At 38.7% G+C, this 18,102-nt stretch overlaps 1 long non-coding RNA gene across 2 annotated transcripts in view; it reads left to right on the forward strand.

The window, feature by feature from the left end:
• The window catches only part of LOC120098787 (uncharacterized), a 42,048-nt gene extending 25,178 nt beyond the window's left edge, over window positions 1-16,870 (forward strand). For both annotated transcript variants that reach the window (XR_015644663.1, XR_015644662.1), the window contains 2 exons: window positions 7,669-7,888; window positions 16,518-16,870. This is a non-coding gene — a long non-coding RNA (uncharacterized LOC120098787). The remainder of the gene's footprint in view (window positions 1-7,668; window positions 7,889-16,517) is intronic.
• The last annotated feature ends 1,232 nt before the right edge of the window (window positions 16,871-18,102 follow it).

Genomic DNA, 18,102 nt, shown 5'->3' on the forward strand with positions numbered 1-18,102 from the left:
GGCATTAATACACTTATTCTGTTTATTGCTAGACTCTGCTTTTTCCTAAGAGTATTTGTCCTTACTTTAGTAATGTTAGATACTGCATTACATGGACTGTGTGCAGGGCCAATTTATAACCATGTTCTATTGCTTTCTTGTACTTCTAGAGGTTTCATTTGCATTGGTCCTAAAGAAAAGATGAATTACCTCATAGCAAGCTGTACAAATAAAACTTTACAGTCATTTACATAAGGCAGAATCCTGGAACTATTAAGTCATCAGACAGCACATGGTCTTGGAATTTTGCAGATCTGAACAGAACCTGCACTGTGGCCAGAAACATGGAGATTAAGTATCAGAAGATATGCTGCAGAAAGACAGTTCCTGCACTGGTGCATTGTGCTATTAGCAAAGAACATCAGTATAAAGTCTTAATACTATGTTTTTTAATGTAATTGATCCAATTGAACCATCAGAATGGCAGAATACGGGTTCAAAAATATAGATTTTTAAATATTTTAAAATTACTTTCCAAAGAGATAATGTTTTGCCTACAATATAAAATCAGTCAAAATGATACTATATTAATTTATGTTCTTTGATATTATTTTACCACTTGTTTTATTTTAAGAGCTGGACTCTATACAACTTGTAGCATTAGAATTTTATTGGTGGATGGAAATTTAGCATTTCATTTAAAAATGTGCTTTTATTTAAAGTGTGTTTGATAAAGTTTTTGAGCTACAAAATCTTAATACCTCATTTTGTTTATATGTTTCTGGATTTTATTATAAAAACTAATGACATAAATTAAGCATATTTGATTTAATTGAGCTGAAATGAGTCCACAAATTAATTAAGTTTGAGTACTATTTAGAAAGAGAGTTATACCTTTGTTTGCTTTTAAAATTAACCAATGTTAATTTTTTTACTAAATCTTTTTTCTTGCTGTTGTTTTCATTTTTCATATTTAGAATGTGTAAATTACCATAGAATAAAAGTGATATCTGTCTTTGGTTACATATACATGTTCACTTAAAAGAATAACTATAGTAAACCATATTTTCTTGTGTTTTCAAAAGACCTAAGTGTGTCCAGGTAACAGGACATATGATTGACACATGAAGCAAGCACATTAAGTGTTAAAAGAATGCTAAACACATTGATAGAATGACAGAAAAGATTCATCTCCCACCTGCAACAAACATGGGAAATTAGCTGTGCCATGCCTGGGAATGTTATTTAAGGTCTGATTGACTACAGCAGGGCAATCCTTTGTGCAAAAAAAATTGTCCCTAACAATGTTTCCTCAAAGATATCTTCAGAATAAATGTTACATTAACCAATGGTTATGACCAAGTATCATAAACAAAAGGGGAACAAGAAAGAAGAACAGAAAGAAAGAAAGAAAGAAAGAAAGAAAGAAAGAAAGAAAGAAAGGAAGGAAGGGAGGAAGGAAGGAAGGAAGGAAGAGATCATATAAGAAGTTGTTAAGATTTTGGCTTAAAATTTTGGTTTCTAAAAAGGCATCAATAGGAAGAGAAACCATTAGTCCTGCCAAGGCTGAACACTCCCACCATAGTGTAGGGGAATCTCAGGGTAGGGAGGTGGGTAGGGGGATGGTTGGGAAGGGGGAACACACTTATAGAAGAAGAGAAGGGGGATTGGATAGGGGGTTTATGGTCAGGAAACACGGGAAAGGGAAGAACATTTGAAGTGTAAATTAAAAATATCCAATAAAAATAAAATAAAATCATACGCAATGTCTACTAATAAAAGTTAAATGCATGATAGTGTTCATACATAATAATACATGCAACCAAGAATGACAAAGACCTTTATGTGCTTATGATGGAATAGCTTCTAGGATTTAAAAAAACATTAACAGTGTTTAAGAGATAGCGACACTGGGAGCTGTGGAGAAATTTTTAACTGGAGTTCAAATAAAGCTCTACAATACCGATTATTAAAAAAAAAAAAGAAAAGAAAAAATTCCAATGAGGGAGACAGGTAGACCCTCAGAGGCACAGACAATCCTGAGAACTCAGAAGAGACTACCATTTCTGCTCACACTCCTGGAACAAGAGGAACCTGCCTACTGGCCTCTGGATACAGGATTATAGGAACAGTCAGTGGCAGGGACTTACTGGTTTCTGCCTGTGCCCTGGACTGAACTGAATCAATCCCATATCCACCTGCACCCAAATTCCATAGGGGAGAAAGCTGGAACCTCAGAAGTGCAGACAATCATGAGACCTCAGGGGAGACCTCCACTTCTGCTCACATTTCTGACCCAAGAGGAACCTGCCAAGTGTCCTCTGTGTCCTCTGGGCACAGGGACCTATGAACAGTCAGGGGCAGGACTCTTCTGGTTTCTGCATGTGCAGAGAGCTGAAAGTCAGTCACCAGGAGCACCTAAACACTTAAGAGCAGAGGTACGACCAACTTTTCTGCTCTAAGCGACCCTCCTGGATGCTTCAGATCACATAAATCCAGGAGAAACTCTCTGCTCCAAGATCCAGCTGAAAACAAACAAACAAACAAAAAACCAATTGACTCACAGGCCTACAGGAGGGTCAAGCCACTGTCAAAGACAGCAAAACTAGCTAACACCAGAGACAACCTGATCGCAAGAGGCAAGCACAAGAACCTAAACAACAGAAACCAAGACTCTGTCCCATCATCAGAGCCCAGTTCTCCAATCAAAGCAAATACTGATATCCAAACACACCAGAAAAGCAATATTTGGATTTAAAATCACATCTCATGATGATGATAGAACACTTTAAGAAGGACATAAATATCTCCCTTAAAAAATACAAGACAACACAGGTAAACACATAGAATCCCTTAAAAAGTAAACACAAAATCCCTGAAAGAATTACAGGAAACCACAACCAAACAGGTGAAGGAATTGAACAAAACCATCCAGGACTTAAAAATGGGAAGAGAAACAATAAAGAAAGCACAAAGGGAGATAACCCTGGAGATAGAAAACTTAGAAAAGAAATCAGGAGTCATAGATGCAAGCATCATCAACAGAATAAAAGAGATAGGAGAGAGAATCTCAGGGACAGAAGATACAAAAGAAAACATCAACACAACCATCAAAGATGATATAAACCGCAAAAATCGCCCAGGCCAAAACATCCAGGAAATCAGGGAAACAATGAGAAGATCAAAGTCAAGTATAATAGGTATAGAAGAGAGTAAAGACTCCCGACTTAAAGGGCCAGTAAATATCTTCAACAAAAGTATAGAAGAAATCTTCTCTAACCTAAAAAAAGAGATGCCCATAAACATACAAGAAGCATGAAGAACTCCAAATAGATTGCACCAGAAAAGAATTTCCTGCCGTCACATAATAGTCAAAACACCAAATGCAAAAAATCAAGGAAAGAATATTAAAAGCAGTAAGAGAAAAATGTCAAGTAACATATAAAGGCATATCTATAAGAATTAAACCAGACTTCTCACCAGAGACTATGAAAGACAGAAGATCCTGGGCAGGTGTCATACAGACCCTAAGAGAACACAAATGCCAGCCTAGGCTACAATATCCAGCAAAACTCTCAATTAACATAGATGGAGAAACCAAAATATTCCATAACAAACCAAAATTTACACAATAGTTTTCTACAAATCCAGCTCTACAAAGGATAATAGATGGAAAACTCCAACACAAGGAGGGAAACTACAACCTAGAAAAGGCAAGAAATTAATCTCCTTGCAACTAAACCAAAAGAAGGGTGACATGAAAAACATAATTTCACCTCAAAAAACAAAAATAACAGGAAACAACAACCACTATTCCTTAATATCTCTTAACATCAGTGGACTCAATTCCCCAGTGAAAAGATAGATTAACAGATTAGATATGTAAAGTGGACCCAGCATTTTGCTGCTTACAAGAAACACATTCCAGAGACAAAGACAGATACTACCTCAGAGTAAAAGGCTGAGCCCAGGACCAGATGGGTTTAATGCAAAATTCTATCAGATCTCCATAGAAGATGTCAGACTAATACCATCCAAACTATTCCACAAAATAGAAACAGAAGGAGCACTACACAATTCCTTCTATGAAGCCACAATTACTCTTATACCTAAACCACAAAGACCCAACAAAGAAAGAGAACTTCACAACAATTTCCCTTATGAATATTAATGCAAAGATACTCAATAAAATTCTTGCAAATAGACTCAAAGAACACATCAAAGTGATCATCCACATAATCATTTCTTTAAATGTTGATAAAGCATTTGACAAAATTCAATATCCCTTCATGATAACAGTCCTGGAAAGATCAGGAATTCAAGGCCCATACATAAACATAGTAAAAGCAGTATAAAATAAGCCAGTAGACATTAAACTAAATGGAGAGAAACTTGAAGCAATCCCACTAAAATCAGGGACTAGACAAGGCTGCCCACTCTCTCCCTACTTATTCAACATAGTACTCGAAGTCCTAGCCAGAGCAATCAGACCGCGAAAGGTGGTCAAACGGATACAAATTGGACAGAAAGAATTAGAAATATCACTATTTGCAGATGATATGATAGTATATTTAAGTTACCCAAAAGTTCCAGTAGAGAACTCCTAAGACTAATAAACAATTTCAGTAAAGTGGCTGAGTACAAAATTAACTCAAACAAATCAGTAGCCTTCCTCTACTCAAAGGAAAATGGGCTGAGAAAGAAAGTAGGAAAATGACACACATCACAATAGTCACAAATAACATAAAATACCTCCATGTTTCTCTAACAAAGGAAGTGAAAGATCTGGATGACTAGAACTTCAAGTCTCTGAAGAAAGAAATTGAAGAAGATCTCAGAAGATGGAATGACCTCCCATGCTCATGGATTGGCAGGATTAATACAGTAAAAGTGGTCATTTTGCTAAAAGCAATATACAGATTCCATGCAATCCCCTTCAAAATTCCAGCTCAATTCTTCATAGAGTTAGAAAGAGTAATTTGCAAATTCATTTGTAATAACAAAAAACCCAGGCTAGTGAAAATTATCCTTAACCGTATAAGAACTTTGGGGGAATCACCATGCCTGCCCTCAAGTTTTTTTTACAAAGCAGTAGTGATAAGAACTGTATGGTAATAGTACAGAGACAGACACATAGATCTATGGAATAGAATTGAAGACCCACAAGTGAACCCACACACCTATGGTCACTTGGTCTTTGACAAAGGAGCTAAAATCATCCAATGGAAAAAAAAAAAGATAGCATTTTCAGCAAATGGTGCTGGTTCAACTGTAAGTCAGCATGTAGAAGAAAGCAAATCTACCCATTTTTATCACCCTATATGAAGCATAAGTCCAAGTGGATCATGGACCACCACATAAGTGGTCCATATACACTCAAACTAATAGATGAAAAAGTGGAGAAAAGCCACATGGGCACTAGCGAAAATTTCCTGAACAAAACATCGATGGCTTATTCTCTAATATCAAGAATCGGTAAATGGAACCTCATAAAACTGAAAAGTTTTTGGAAGGCAAAGGACACTGTCATTAGGACAAAACACCAATTAACAGATTGGGAAAATATCTTTACCAATCCTACATCAGATAGAGTATAATATCCAAAATATGAAAAGTACTCAAGGAGCTAGACTCTAGAGAGCCAAATAACACTATTAAAATATGGGTTCCAGAGCTAAACAAAAAATTCTCAGCTGAGGAATATCAAATGGCTGAGAAGTACCTAAAGAAATGTTCAATTTCTTTAGTCACCAGGGAAGTGCAAATCAAAACAACCCTGAGAGTCCACCTCACACCAGTCAGAATGGCTAAGATAAAAAACTCAGGTGACAACAGATTCTGTCAAAGATATGGAGAAAGAGGAACATTCCTCAATTATTGGTGGGATTGCAAACTGGTTCAACCACTCTGGAAATCAGTCTGGAGGTCTCTCAGAAAATTGGACATAGTACTACCAGAGGACCCAGTTATACCCCTCCTGGGCATATACCCAAATGATTCTCTAACAAACAACAAGGACACATGTTCCACTATGTACATTGCAGCCTTATTTATAATTGCCAGAATCTGGAAAGAACTTAGATGCCCTTCAACAGAGCAATGGATACATAAAATATAGATCTACACAATGAAGTACTACTCAGCTAACAAAAACAATGGCTTCATGAAATTCATAGGCACATGGATGGAACTAGAAAATATCATCCTGAGTGTGATAACTCAATCACACACACACACACAAAAACTACACATGATAGGCATTCACTAATAAGTAGATATTAGCCCAAAAGCTCAAATTACCCAAGATAAAATCCACAAACCACATGAACCTCAAGAAGAACAACCAAAGTGTCGATGCTTCAGTCCTTATTTAAATGTTGAACAAAAATATTCATAAGAGGGAATATGGAGACAAAGTTTTGAGCTGAGACTGAAGGAATGGCCATTTGGAGCCTCTTCCACCTGGGTATACAGCCCATTTATATATAGTCACTAAAACTAGATAGTATTGATGAAGTCAAGATATGCATGCTGACAGGAGCCTGATATAACTGTCTCCTGAGAGGTTCAGCCAGAGCATGTCAAATACAGAGGAGAATGATAGCAGCAAATCATTGAACTGAGAATGGGATCCCAGTTGGAGGAATCAGAGAAAGGATTGAAGGAGCTGAGGGGCTTGCAACCCCATAAGAACAACAATACCAACCAGAGCTCCCAGGGACTAAACCACTCCCAATGACTACACCTGGAAAGACCAGTGGGTCCAGCTGCATATGTAGAAGAGGATAGCGCTCTTGGGTACCAGTCGGAGGAGAAGCCCTTGGTCCTGCCAAGGCTGGACCCCTCAGTGCAGGGGAATGCCACAGGTGTTGGGAAGGGGGATGTAGGGTTGGTTGAACACACTCATAGAAGACGAGGAGTGGGATGGGATAGATGGCTTATGGCCAGGAAACTGGGAAAAGGAATAACATTTGAAATGGATATAAAAAAATCAATAAAAAGGCATTTTATCCTCAAGGTAGGGTATTCAATGTGAAGAAGTCTTATCACGGTATCAGCAAGCAGGGAATAAGAAACTCCATGATGTGCTTGCTTTCTCCTTAACATCCACCATTTTATTCCATGAGGGTTCTGATAGATGGAATGGTTCCTACCATATCAAAGTTAGCTCTTTCTGTAGAAATGCCATAAAGGAAACAAACAGTTGTGTGATTCTCTAGTTTCTGTGCAGGTTCTAAATCTAGTCAAATTGATGATGACAATTAATCAGCATAAAAAAAGAGAGAATCCTTTCTTGATGTCTTCTCTTCTCTAGGCCACTTTTCCACTACAGTCAACATAGATATGTCACAGAATTTCAAAGAATAAAAATAACAGGGCACCAAGTGAGGGATGGGGTTGCTATACCACTGTCAAAGCTCTGACCCATATTTCTTCCTATCTAAAAGAAACTCAGGAATGGAAATGGAGAAGAGTCTGAGGAAAAAGATCCAGCAACAGGCCCAAAGTGTTATTCAGCTCATGGGGAGGCCCTAAGACCTGACACCATTACTGAGGCTATGGGGCATTCACAAAAGGGACCTATCAGGACTGCCCTCCAAAAGATCCAACAAATGGTTGAAAGAGTGAGATGCAGATATGTGTACCCAACCAATGAATGAAAACTGCTGACCCCTCTCGTTAAATTAGGGAAAAGCTGGACGAAGATGAGGAGGAGGGCGACCCTGTAAGAGGACCGACCAGCAGTCTCAATTAACCTGGGCCCCTGAGATCTCTCAGACACTGGATCACTAACCAGGCAGCATAAGCCAGCTGAGATGAGGCTTCCGACACATATACAGCAGAGGACTCCTGGATCTGGGTTCAGTCAGAGAAGATGCGACTACCCCTCAAGATACTAAGTTTAGAGGTCTGCTGTGGTGGGTAGGGAGGGGACATACTTGTGGTGACACTGGAAGTGGGGAGGACGAATGGGATGTGGAACTGTGGGATGGAAATAAAATCTGGAGTGTAAAAATAAATAAGTAGGGGTTGGGGATTTAACTCAGTGGTAGAGCTCTTGCCTAGGAAGCGCAAGGTCCTGGGTTCGGTCCCCAGCTCCGAAAAAAAGAACCAAAAAAATAAATAAATAAGTAAATAAAAAATTAAGAAAAGAAGCAAGCAGTAAACAAAACAAAACAAATATAACATTATACTCTAGAATTGTCAAATTAGAGATCTTGTACATCTGTCCTTCAAATTTAATATTCTTTGCCACACAGTTGTTTCTTATAGAAAAAGTAGTTACTAATATAATTCATATATATATATGTATATGCTATAAAATGTATGTATGTGTATGTGTATGGATATTTGAACTGATATCTACCAATACATTAAACAATATCTATGCCATATTTTATATATTACATGACAAAAATGTTGAAATATTCTTGTAAGAAAGCTTTTTAGAAAGTAAATATTGATGTAGTTTGATTCCCAACTGTCTGAAAGACAGCTACATATATTTCAAAGTGGCTGTACAAGTTTTCACCCATGCCATAATGGAGGAATGCTCTCCTTGTTCCACATCCTCACCAACATGAGCTGTCCCATGTGATTTTTACTTTAGCCATATTGACAGGTATAAAATGTAATCTCATTTTGATTTCTATTATCTGAAGGCTAAAAGTGTTAAATACGTCTTCAAATGCTTCTCGGCTACTTGATTCTTGTGTTGAGAATTCTGTTTAGATCTATTCTCCAGTTTTAATTGAATTATTTATTTGTAGATGCCTAATTTCTTGAATTCTTTATATATTTGGAAGATGGCCCTCTGATAGACGAAGAGTTGGTGAAAGTCTTTTCTATTTATGTAGGGTGCTGTTTTGTCTTATTGAGTGTATCTTTTGTCTTATAGAAGCTACTCAGTTTACATGAGGTCCCACTTATTAATTAATGATCTATGTGCTACTTATGTTCTTTTCAGAAAGTTGTCTCCTCTGCTAATGTATTTAAGGCTATTCCCTGCTTTTTAGTCTATCAAGTTCAGTGTATCTGGTTTTATGTTGAGATCTTTGATGCTGGAACAGGCAATGGAGCATCCCAATGAGATAGAGACAACACCATATCTGGCTACTTGAGAGCCAATGAGATGCTGGGAGGGGGGCATAAAGATTTGCCCAGTTCCTGCAATCAACAAGTCTGCTTTTGCTATTTGACTGACTTCTGGAATCCGTGTCATTGACTCTTCAACTTCTTTCCCACCCCCAAAAGTATTAGTCAGTGTCATAAGCAACACCACTTGTAATTGACTTTTGTGAAGGGTAAAAGATATGGATCTTTTAGAAGCAGAGAAGATTTCCAGTTGTGGGTTTAGGGAGAGAACCCCGCCACAAAACCTTCAACCTACCATTTATTTGTTGCCTGTATGATGTGCTAGGTCAAAAGTAGCAGAGAGGGTTGGGGATTTAGCTCAGTGGTAGAGCGCTTGCCCAACAAGCAAAAGGCCCTGGGTTTGGTCCCCAGCTCTGAAAAAAAAAGAAAAAAGAAAAAAAAAAGTAGCAAAGAAATTGTGCACTTGGCTAACCAATAACTGTTCCAAGTTGAGACGCATGCCACGAGAGTGAAACAACCCCTGATGTTGCCTGGATGACCAGAAATCAGAGGATGAATGGCTCAGAGACCTAGGATATTACCAAACACAACCTGTAAAGTATCATCATCATCATCATCATCATCACCACCACCACCACCATCATCACCATCACCAACATCACCATCACCATCACCATCCATCATCATCACCATCACCACCATCACCACCACCATCATCATCACCATCATCATCATCAAAGAAATTATTACTAATGGTTATCTGCTATACTCACAGATTGATGCCTAACCCAAAGGTCATCAGAGAGTCTTCACCCAAAAACTAATGAATACAGATGCAGATACACAGTCACACATTTAAGCAGAGTTTGGGAAATCCTAATGAAGACAGTGAGGAAGGATTGTAGGGGCCAGCATGGTAAAGGACACCACAGAAAAGCTACAAGAATAACAAACTTACCTGGACTCACAGAGACTCACAGAAACTAAACTAAATGGAATCAGAGCCAGTGTGAGTCTAACTTTGGCCCACTGTATATATGTTAGAGTTGTATAGCTTGGTGTTTTATGGGTCTCTTAATGGAGAGAGCAGGGGCTATTTTTGATGCTTTTCCTGCTTTGGGTACCCTTGTCCCCCCGCTGAATTGTCTTGTCCAGCCTCAATATGAAGGGAGATGCCTAAACCTTTTGCAATATGACTTGACATGTTTAGCTAATATCTGTGGGAGGCCTGGCCATTTCAGAAAGGAAGCAGAGGAAGAATAACTGGGGAAGAAGAAGAAGGGAACATGAAGGAATGGGGGCAGAAGAAAGGATAGGACTCTGCAGTCAGGATGTAATATATGAGAGAATAAATTAATTAAAAATTAAAAGTTAAAAAGTGAAAATTTTAACCCTAAACAATTAAGAATATCATGGGAGAGACCTAGCTGCCCCCCTGCCATGAGGCTCTTGAAGGTAAAGATGCTGAGAGCCCTGTCCTCTGCTCTAGGGCACCAGTAGCCTTAGACACACAGAGGCCTGCCTGTAACTGCTTGAGGCAGTGTGGCAGTGCAGGAGGGGGAAGATATCCAGAGACTCCTCTGCTGTCATGCTGCACCGGTGGGCTGTAGAAGCCTAGAGGCCCACTTGCCAACATGCATCGTGTCACAGACAGAAGTCACCCAGAGGCCCCCAGACATGTAACCCACCTGCAACAGGAGTCACTAGAATATGCAAGTCTGTGGTGAACAGATGGGAGAGAAAAATGTGGAAGAGTTTTAGCATTATGAGGAGAGACGGAACTAAAGATAAGAGAGTGGTGCCTAGACAGGTAGCACAGTGGACCCAGCTTTGGAAGTCTGGGTGTGGGTGAGCTGGCCCTAAGAGAATGAGAGTAAGAGAGCTGACCTCCTGCTCATGGTAGCACTGGGTGGCCTAGCTAGGGCAGTGTTAGAGAGGTAGCACTCCTGTGCAAGCAAGAGAGAGCCAATTGGTGACCAGCTCAGCCACCAGCCATGCCCAGATCTAGGAAATGAATTGGCCCACCCCCAATTCTGTGAACTGTTAGGGCTCATGAAAAAGTTGGTCCTGCTGACCCAAAGATGCAGAATCTCCTTGACACAGGGCAACAACAGGATAACCAGGAGAACTTCCAGAGAGGATCCAATATTGATGATATGACAGAAGCCAAAGACCTCTAACCAGGCTAGTGACTCATGGCAATGATAACCTACAAGTTAAGATGTGTGGAGAGAGAGAGATACTCCAAGAGACACTGTGATATACTACAGCTTCCACTGCTAAGTATTGTTATGGTCTGCTTGGTTTAATTGTTTGTTTGTTTGTATATGTTTCATTTTCTATTGGCAGGGGAGGCTGCAAGGGAGAAGGGCTGGTACAAGGGAATGGGAAAATGAGTGAGACTGAGTTACATGATAGGAAACAGAATCAGTGAAAAGTTATAAAAAGAGTATGCTGGGTTTGCTGATTCCACAGTGATTTTAAGGTAAACAAAGACTTTATGCACAGCCATTTTTAATGAGGTTTTATTTTATTCTGAGGTAACTCACTGTATCAATGACAGGCATTATTGTAAGGTGATTTTATTTATCTTTCAAATTTTTTAGTATGATTTGTGAGGGAGCGATTGGAATATGGTATGTTTAGGAATGGCCAAGTGACTATGAAGACATAAACTTTACAGATAGAGCTGAAGAACCTCAAAATTCTTCACGAGGAGAAAGTTAAGTTAAAATATGAATCAACTTTTCAAAGTAAATTTGACATAGAATTAGCATTAAAAATGGACGAAACATCTTCTAGATTAGTTCATTTCACTCATAGATGGTTATATTGAAGATGAAAATATCCTGGGTAGTTATATCCTAGAAAATAGACTACGTCAAGGGGGAAGTAGACAATCTTCCAAAGAAAGGGATATAAACTATAATGCTATAAATGGATAAACAGAAAATTAGGAAAGGTGTTCTGCAAAAGATATCTTTTATCCCCCTAATGTAATTGTCATCTCACAGGCTTATTGTCTCCATCTCCTAACCTAGGTCTGGTCCTGGAATTTCTAGCCTCTGTACAATCTTATCTACACCTAGAATGTTTTCAGCCTCTGAGACTCACTGCTGAATAAGCTCACCCTTTCTAGCTCGATCTGAACTCCTGCTGCTGGTCCGTGGTGCCGTTCTTGCTCAAAACGCCCTGCCAACCCACCTGATTCAGTCTGGCTTCTCTCAGCTTCTCCTGAATTGCTCAGCTTGGCCTCAAACTAACTCTGGCAATGTGCTCTAATCTTCTGACTCCTTCTCATTCTCTGGCCCATTCCATCTTCACCTGTGTCTAGATTGTTCTTTCTCTGCCAACCGTGTCTGTACAACTGTCCCTGTCGTGGTAAAACTCCTTCCTTTTATTCTCTTTCTTTCTGTGCTGCTCTGGTTTTTGTTTTATTATTATTATTTTTGCCCTGCTTATTCTTCAGGGTAGCAGGATTCTTATCTTCTCTACCTGTTTGGTTCTGAGAATCAGAAGGCAATGCTCTCAACTACTGCACTGCTCTCCATGAGCTCTACTGTGCTGTACTGTATTCTCCTCCTGTACCATTTGTTTCTCCCTCAAGTATCCTCCCTTCTTCCCTTTCCTCTCTCTTCTCTTAAGGATGGGCATATCCTATTCTGTCAAACTGTTCTCTGATTCATTCCTTTGTCTGCTGCTCAATTAGATATCACTTTCAAACTTGTGTGCTTCCTTCTCCAAACTAACTTTACCTTCGTTATTTGGAATTGAAGGTGTTTACTAAGGGTGCGTCTGTATTCCAGCCAGAGGGATTAAAGGTGTGTACTGCAGGCTGAGCCACACCTCTAGAAACCGGTCTTTTCAGTAAATAACATAATCGCAGGGTTCACAGTGTGATCAAAATCATGCAACAAGAAAATCAATGTGGAGTGGGTTGGAAGAGCAGGTTAGAAGAGAGAATATGGAGAAGGGTAACGAACATAGAAAATTTTTTTAGAAGCCATATGAAAGTGTATTACAAAAGCTTTATTTAAAATATATACATAAATGAATAAAGTTTAAATCAAGGTACCTTATAATGGGGAGGCAGTTAGATGTCATATGCCAACACATAAGAGTCCAGCACCAGGGATAAAGTCATTATTTTAGTCTGTGGCAAAAAGGGTTCCATACAGCCCATCCTACTCCTTAAATTTTATAGATTATTGCAAATTCTATTGCTTACTATTCTATTACTACAATAAAACACTAAGGCAACATATAAGGGAAAGCATTTATTTGGGTTTCTGGTTTCGGAGGACTGAGGGTCATGATAGTGGGGAAAAGGCATGGCATCAGGAGCGGCTGGGAGCTCACTACAAGCAGGAGGCTAAGAGCAGCTTGAGAGTGCCCTGAGTCTTTTGAAACCCAAAGCCTGTACTCAGTGATAGACTCCCTCTCACAAGGCCATACCTCTTTTTCTTTCCTGTTTTTAGATCACATCACTTTTTTAAAAATTTCTTTCTTTTTTAAATTAGATATTTTATTTATTTACATTTCAAGTGTTATCCCCTTCCCTGGTTTCTTCTCTGAAAACCTCTATCCTATCCTCCCTTTCCCTGCTTCTATGAGGCTGATCTCCCACCCTCCCACCAATTCCCATCTTCATGCCCTGTCATCTTCCCCTACACTGGGGCATCGAGCCTTCATAGGACCAAGGGCCTCTCCTGCCATTGATCTCGACAAGGGGCCAGACCTCTTCATACTTCCCAAATAGTTCCACCAGCTGGAGGCCAAGTATTCAAACACATGAGCCTATTGGGGCCATTGCCATTGAAAGCAGCACAGTTACCCTCCACAGCCTGATAGTAAGGCCCTGCTTCTGAAAGCATCACAAACATGTAACATTGAACATAAAGAAGTCAAGCTTGTGCTCGACTAGAACCTTCACCATGACTGACTTGCATTTATAGGATTAAAAGTTGCTATAGACACCTCCAGAAGGAAAAAGTAACCATCAGCCTTACTCAGGTATGAACACTTTGAGCTAAAATAGTGACCTGCTGGCAAGAAATACCAACTGTTGCAGTAGCAATATAAATGTTATTGGAGTAACCAAACACTTTTTTATTGGATTTAAGGCCCAACCATGGGCTAGAACCTTGTTTAAAAGTACCTGATACTTTTTAGAAGGCCATGGACATACAAATGGTAAGGTTATGGAATCTAGGAGAAAACCTACTCTTAGTACACAGCTCATTGAACATAAAAGTAAAAAACAAAAAACTACTGATTAAATATTATTGTATGCATAGCAGTGCATTGCTCAACCATCAGAGAAAATTCCTGTAGTAGATGTTAACTAGCAGAGGAGCCCACAACTTGTCTGTTTGTAGATAGAAAGCAACTTTGAAGAACTCAGTTTCAAATGAGAAGTCTGGATTGTAACTCCTGCACTCAGGGCTAAGGGAATCTTTGTGGAAGAGGAGACCAAAAGATTGTAAGAGTAAGAGGTAGTGAAAGATCCCAAGGAAACTACTTTTTTCAGACACGAGACTTAAACACAAAATCATAGAGACTGACAGCATTTCAAGACTTGCATTTTGGGGTTGGGAATTGTCACACAAACCACTAAAACACCAGTGTCAAATATGGAGGGCTTATTGAATACCACCCCCAAACTGATCGATCAGGCTTGGGAGCTGAATCGTGGCCTTGATGTAAGGTCCAACAGGCTTTTTTATTCTCAGATCTACAAATATCTGCACTAAGTTATCAGAAACCGTTTAAGAAAGATTAAGATACATAAATTAATTTTTATGCAAATGAGATAGCCTACCATTTTTCATGGTTGTAGTGGGTGAGCTCTAAGAGTCAAGTTCCCAAGACACTTCATCCAGGATTGCTTTGTCCTGCTGATATGCTTCACCTATCACTATGATATAACTTAATGATTATTCCTGGGCATTTTTCACCATATTTGGAAGATTTTCTGTGGTTCAATATGAAGATGTACTCTCGTGTAGTAATAATGCTCTGTAGATAAACTGATGGTTTCAAAATTCCTGATGATGAGTTTATAAAATTCCCAAATCAATTCAAGTAATCTCAAGCCCCCTCTAGAATGAAAGTCGCAAATAGAGCTCTGTAAACCTTCATGTGTCAAGGGCTAATTGCACTAGGAAAAGAAATCATACTTGGAACAATCAAGGAAAATATTCCTTCTAGGTTATGTATGAGACCATTATCTGGTAATTACCAGGCAATGGACTTATTCTAATAGCTTCTTATATTGGTGTAGGTATCTGTCTTATGTTGGAGTCCATCCCAGGGGCATCTTATAAAAGGAAACACCATAAAAGCTTATTTACAGGTGCAGGAAGTGCTGCTGGGTGATTGGTTCAGATCTAAGCTTATTGAGGGCAACTATACAAAACAGTTCTACTGACTTCTATCATGATTGGTCTCCAAGGGCATGAAAATAACAGAATATGTAATCAATGTGGGCATGAGAGAGTTTCCTAGTAACAGCAAAAACATGCAAGAAGGTTTCTTTTTAATGATAGGCTATGCAAGTAACAGTTACCTGAGTTTTAACATTTTACCTAGGTCTTACATTTCCTCTTATCACCGCACAATTTAAGCTAGATAAACCCTAACATGAGGGAAGATAAGTGGGCAGAAAATTTCACCTCTATCCCAGAAGTTTTTTAAAAATAAAACCCTTTGTAAATATCACTTTTATTTCCTCAGATGAATTGACAAGAGAGCACATTGACTGAGCCCAGAGCATTTCTTCCTCTGTATTAACTATTCATTGGTCTAAGGCTCATTTCAATCTAAGAGCTTCCATTTGCTTAATGTTTAAGCCTCTGATATTTACTGCTTAATAAGCTCACATGTTCTAGTTTTGTTTTTGTTTTTGTTGTTTGTTTGTTTGTTTGTTTTTTTCTGAATTCTGTCTGGTTCAACTCAGTTCTCCTCTCTCAACTCCTTTCCAAGATGACTGATTCAAATTGGGTCTCTCAGTGTTGGGCTTCATTAATCACCACACAAACTATATAAACACCGATTTTAGCTCAGCAAGAATAATTTATTGAACGCACACCTCAAGACTGACATATCAGGACCACAGAATATGACTCAGGAGCATAATTGTGAAACAAATCTGTTCTTAGGGCAGACTTTATATAGGAAAATCCAGTTCAAAGTTCAGAAGTCACTGGTGGAGACAGTACTACAAAGTAACTCGACAAAGTATTATTAGTTAACCCTTAAGCTAAGGTCCTAAGTGAGGTAAGGGGGGATGGTAGATGGGTGGTGAACAAGGGAGTTAAAGAGTATTGATACAACAGAGCATAAGTAAACAGCCATCGCATCCAGACCATTTTAGAATTTTTTTCATCTTTATTAACACGAGTATTTCTTATTTACATTTCGATTGTTATTCCCTTTCCCAGTTTCCGGGCCGTCTTCTATGGATAATTACTTCTGGGAAGCAGAGTCAGAGAATCTGAACTTAATTTTACCCTGTGAGAGAAATGTAGACTGAACACAAAGTGGCCACAGTTGTGTTAAAAGGATCAGACTTCAACACCCACTCAGCTTCTGACTGAATTGCTCTGCTAAAAAAAAAAAAAAAAAAAAAAAAAAAAAAAAAAAAAAACTGCCTCTGACCTCCTCAAAATGACCTCCACTGACCTCACTGATTGCACTAACTGGACAGAACTGAATGAAACAGAACAAAATGGAAAAGAAAAGAACTTCACAAACTCAACTCTACTTAATTGAAATAAATTCATTTTTGACTCACTCTGTGCTGCTCTCAATTACTCTCTCCTGTACTGTTCTCCTCAAGGTTGACTGATTCTGCCAAATCTTTCTCTGATTCATCACTTTGTCTTCCCTTTAATTAGAAGTCACTTTCAAACATGGCTCTTTCCTTCTAAAACCAACTTTACCATCATTTTTCAGGATTAAATGTGTGTCCTAAGGGCTGTCTGTATTCCAATTAAAGGGATTAAAGGTATGTCTGGATTCTAGCCAGAGGGATTCAAGGTGTGTATTAATAGAATATCTTTATTCCAGGCAGATAACAAAGGCATACATTTTTGGACATCATTCCTTGCCAGAGCAACCATATATTACTGGATAAAAATTCCTCTACATCCTCATACAAGAAACTCTTAGTAATTCATCATTGCTAAAAGAAAGAAGCCTGGTCTCATGTTCAGGAGTAGTTGTTGAACACAAAATACATTTCACAAAGTGTGCATGATTGTGTGTGTGTGTGTGTGTGTGTGAGAGAGAGAGAGAGAGAGAGAGAGAGAGAGAGAGAGAGAGAGAGAGAGAGAGAGAGTATGTGTGTGTAATCTTTGGTTTGTTTGGTTTGGTTTTGCAAACGGAAAAAGATGGGGGATAAAGAAAGGAAAGGGTGGAGGAAGAGCTGCAACATGGGAATCTGAGAAAATATATTGTATAAAATTAAAGAAAACACAGAAAGTCTGACAGAAACAAATACCAATATAGTCATGTTGTTATGGGTTGGGGGCCCAGAAAGCAGAAGATTCTTATTGGAGGATTTTAATAGCAGTTAGACATAATTGAGTTTATCTTTGACTCAGAGCATTTCAGATATAAAGAATATTGTATGGAAATCCAGCGGGGAGGAACGTGGGACACTAAACCTAATTAAGAAAAACGTTGAAATCATTAACCTATATGAGTGGGTTAATTAAAATGCAAAATAATGGCTGACAATGTGCTCAGTGATTAAGAGTACTTGCAGTACAGTCATAAAAAGTGGGGTTTGCTTTTCATCATCTAGAAATTCCTGTTTATTCAAGCTACAAGTGATTTGATACCCATGTATTCTCCATGGATACAGAGTTATATAAATCCTCACAAAACATCCATACATGCCCATACAACTGTAAAATCCTAAAGTAAGTGAGTGAATACATAAACTAACTTTTTAAAAAGAATACCAATAAAAATGAAACAAATTATTGAGGCAAACAATACTATCTCATACTGACCCTTAAA

This window comes from Rattus norvegicus, chromosome 1, assembly GCF_021556685.1.
Source record: "Rattus norvegicus strain SHRSP/BbbUtx chromosome 1, alternate assembly SHRSP_T2T, whole genome shotgun sequence".
Lineage (NCBI taxonomy): Eukaryota > Metazoa > Chordata > Mammalia > Rodentia > Muridae > Rattus > Rattus norvegicus.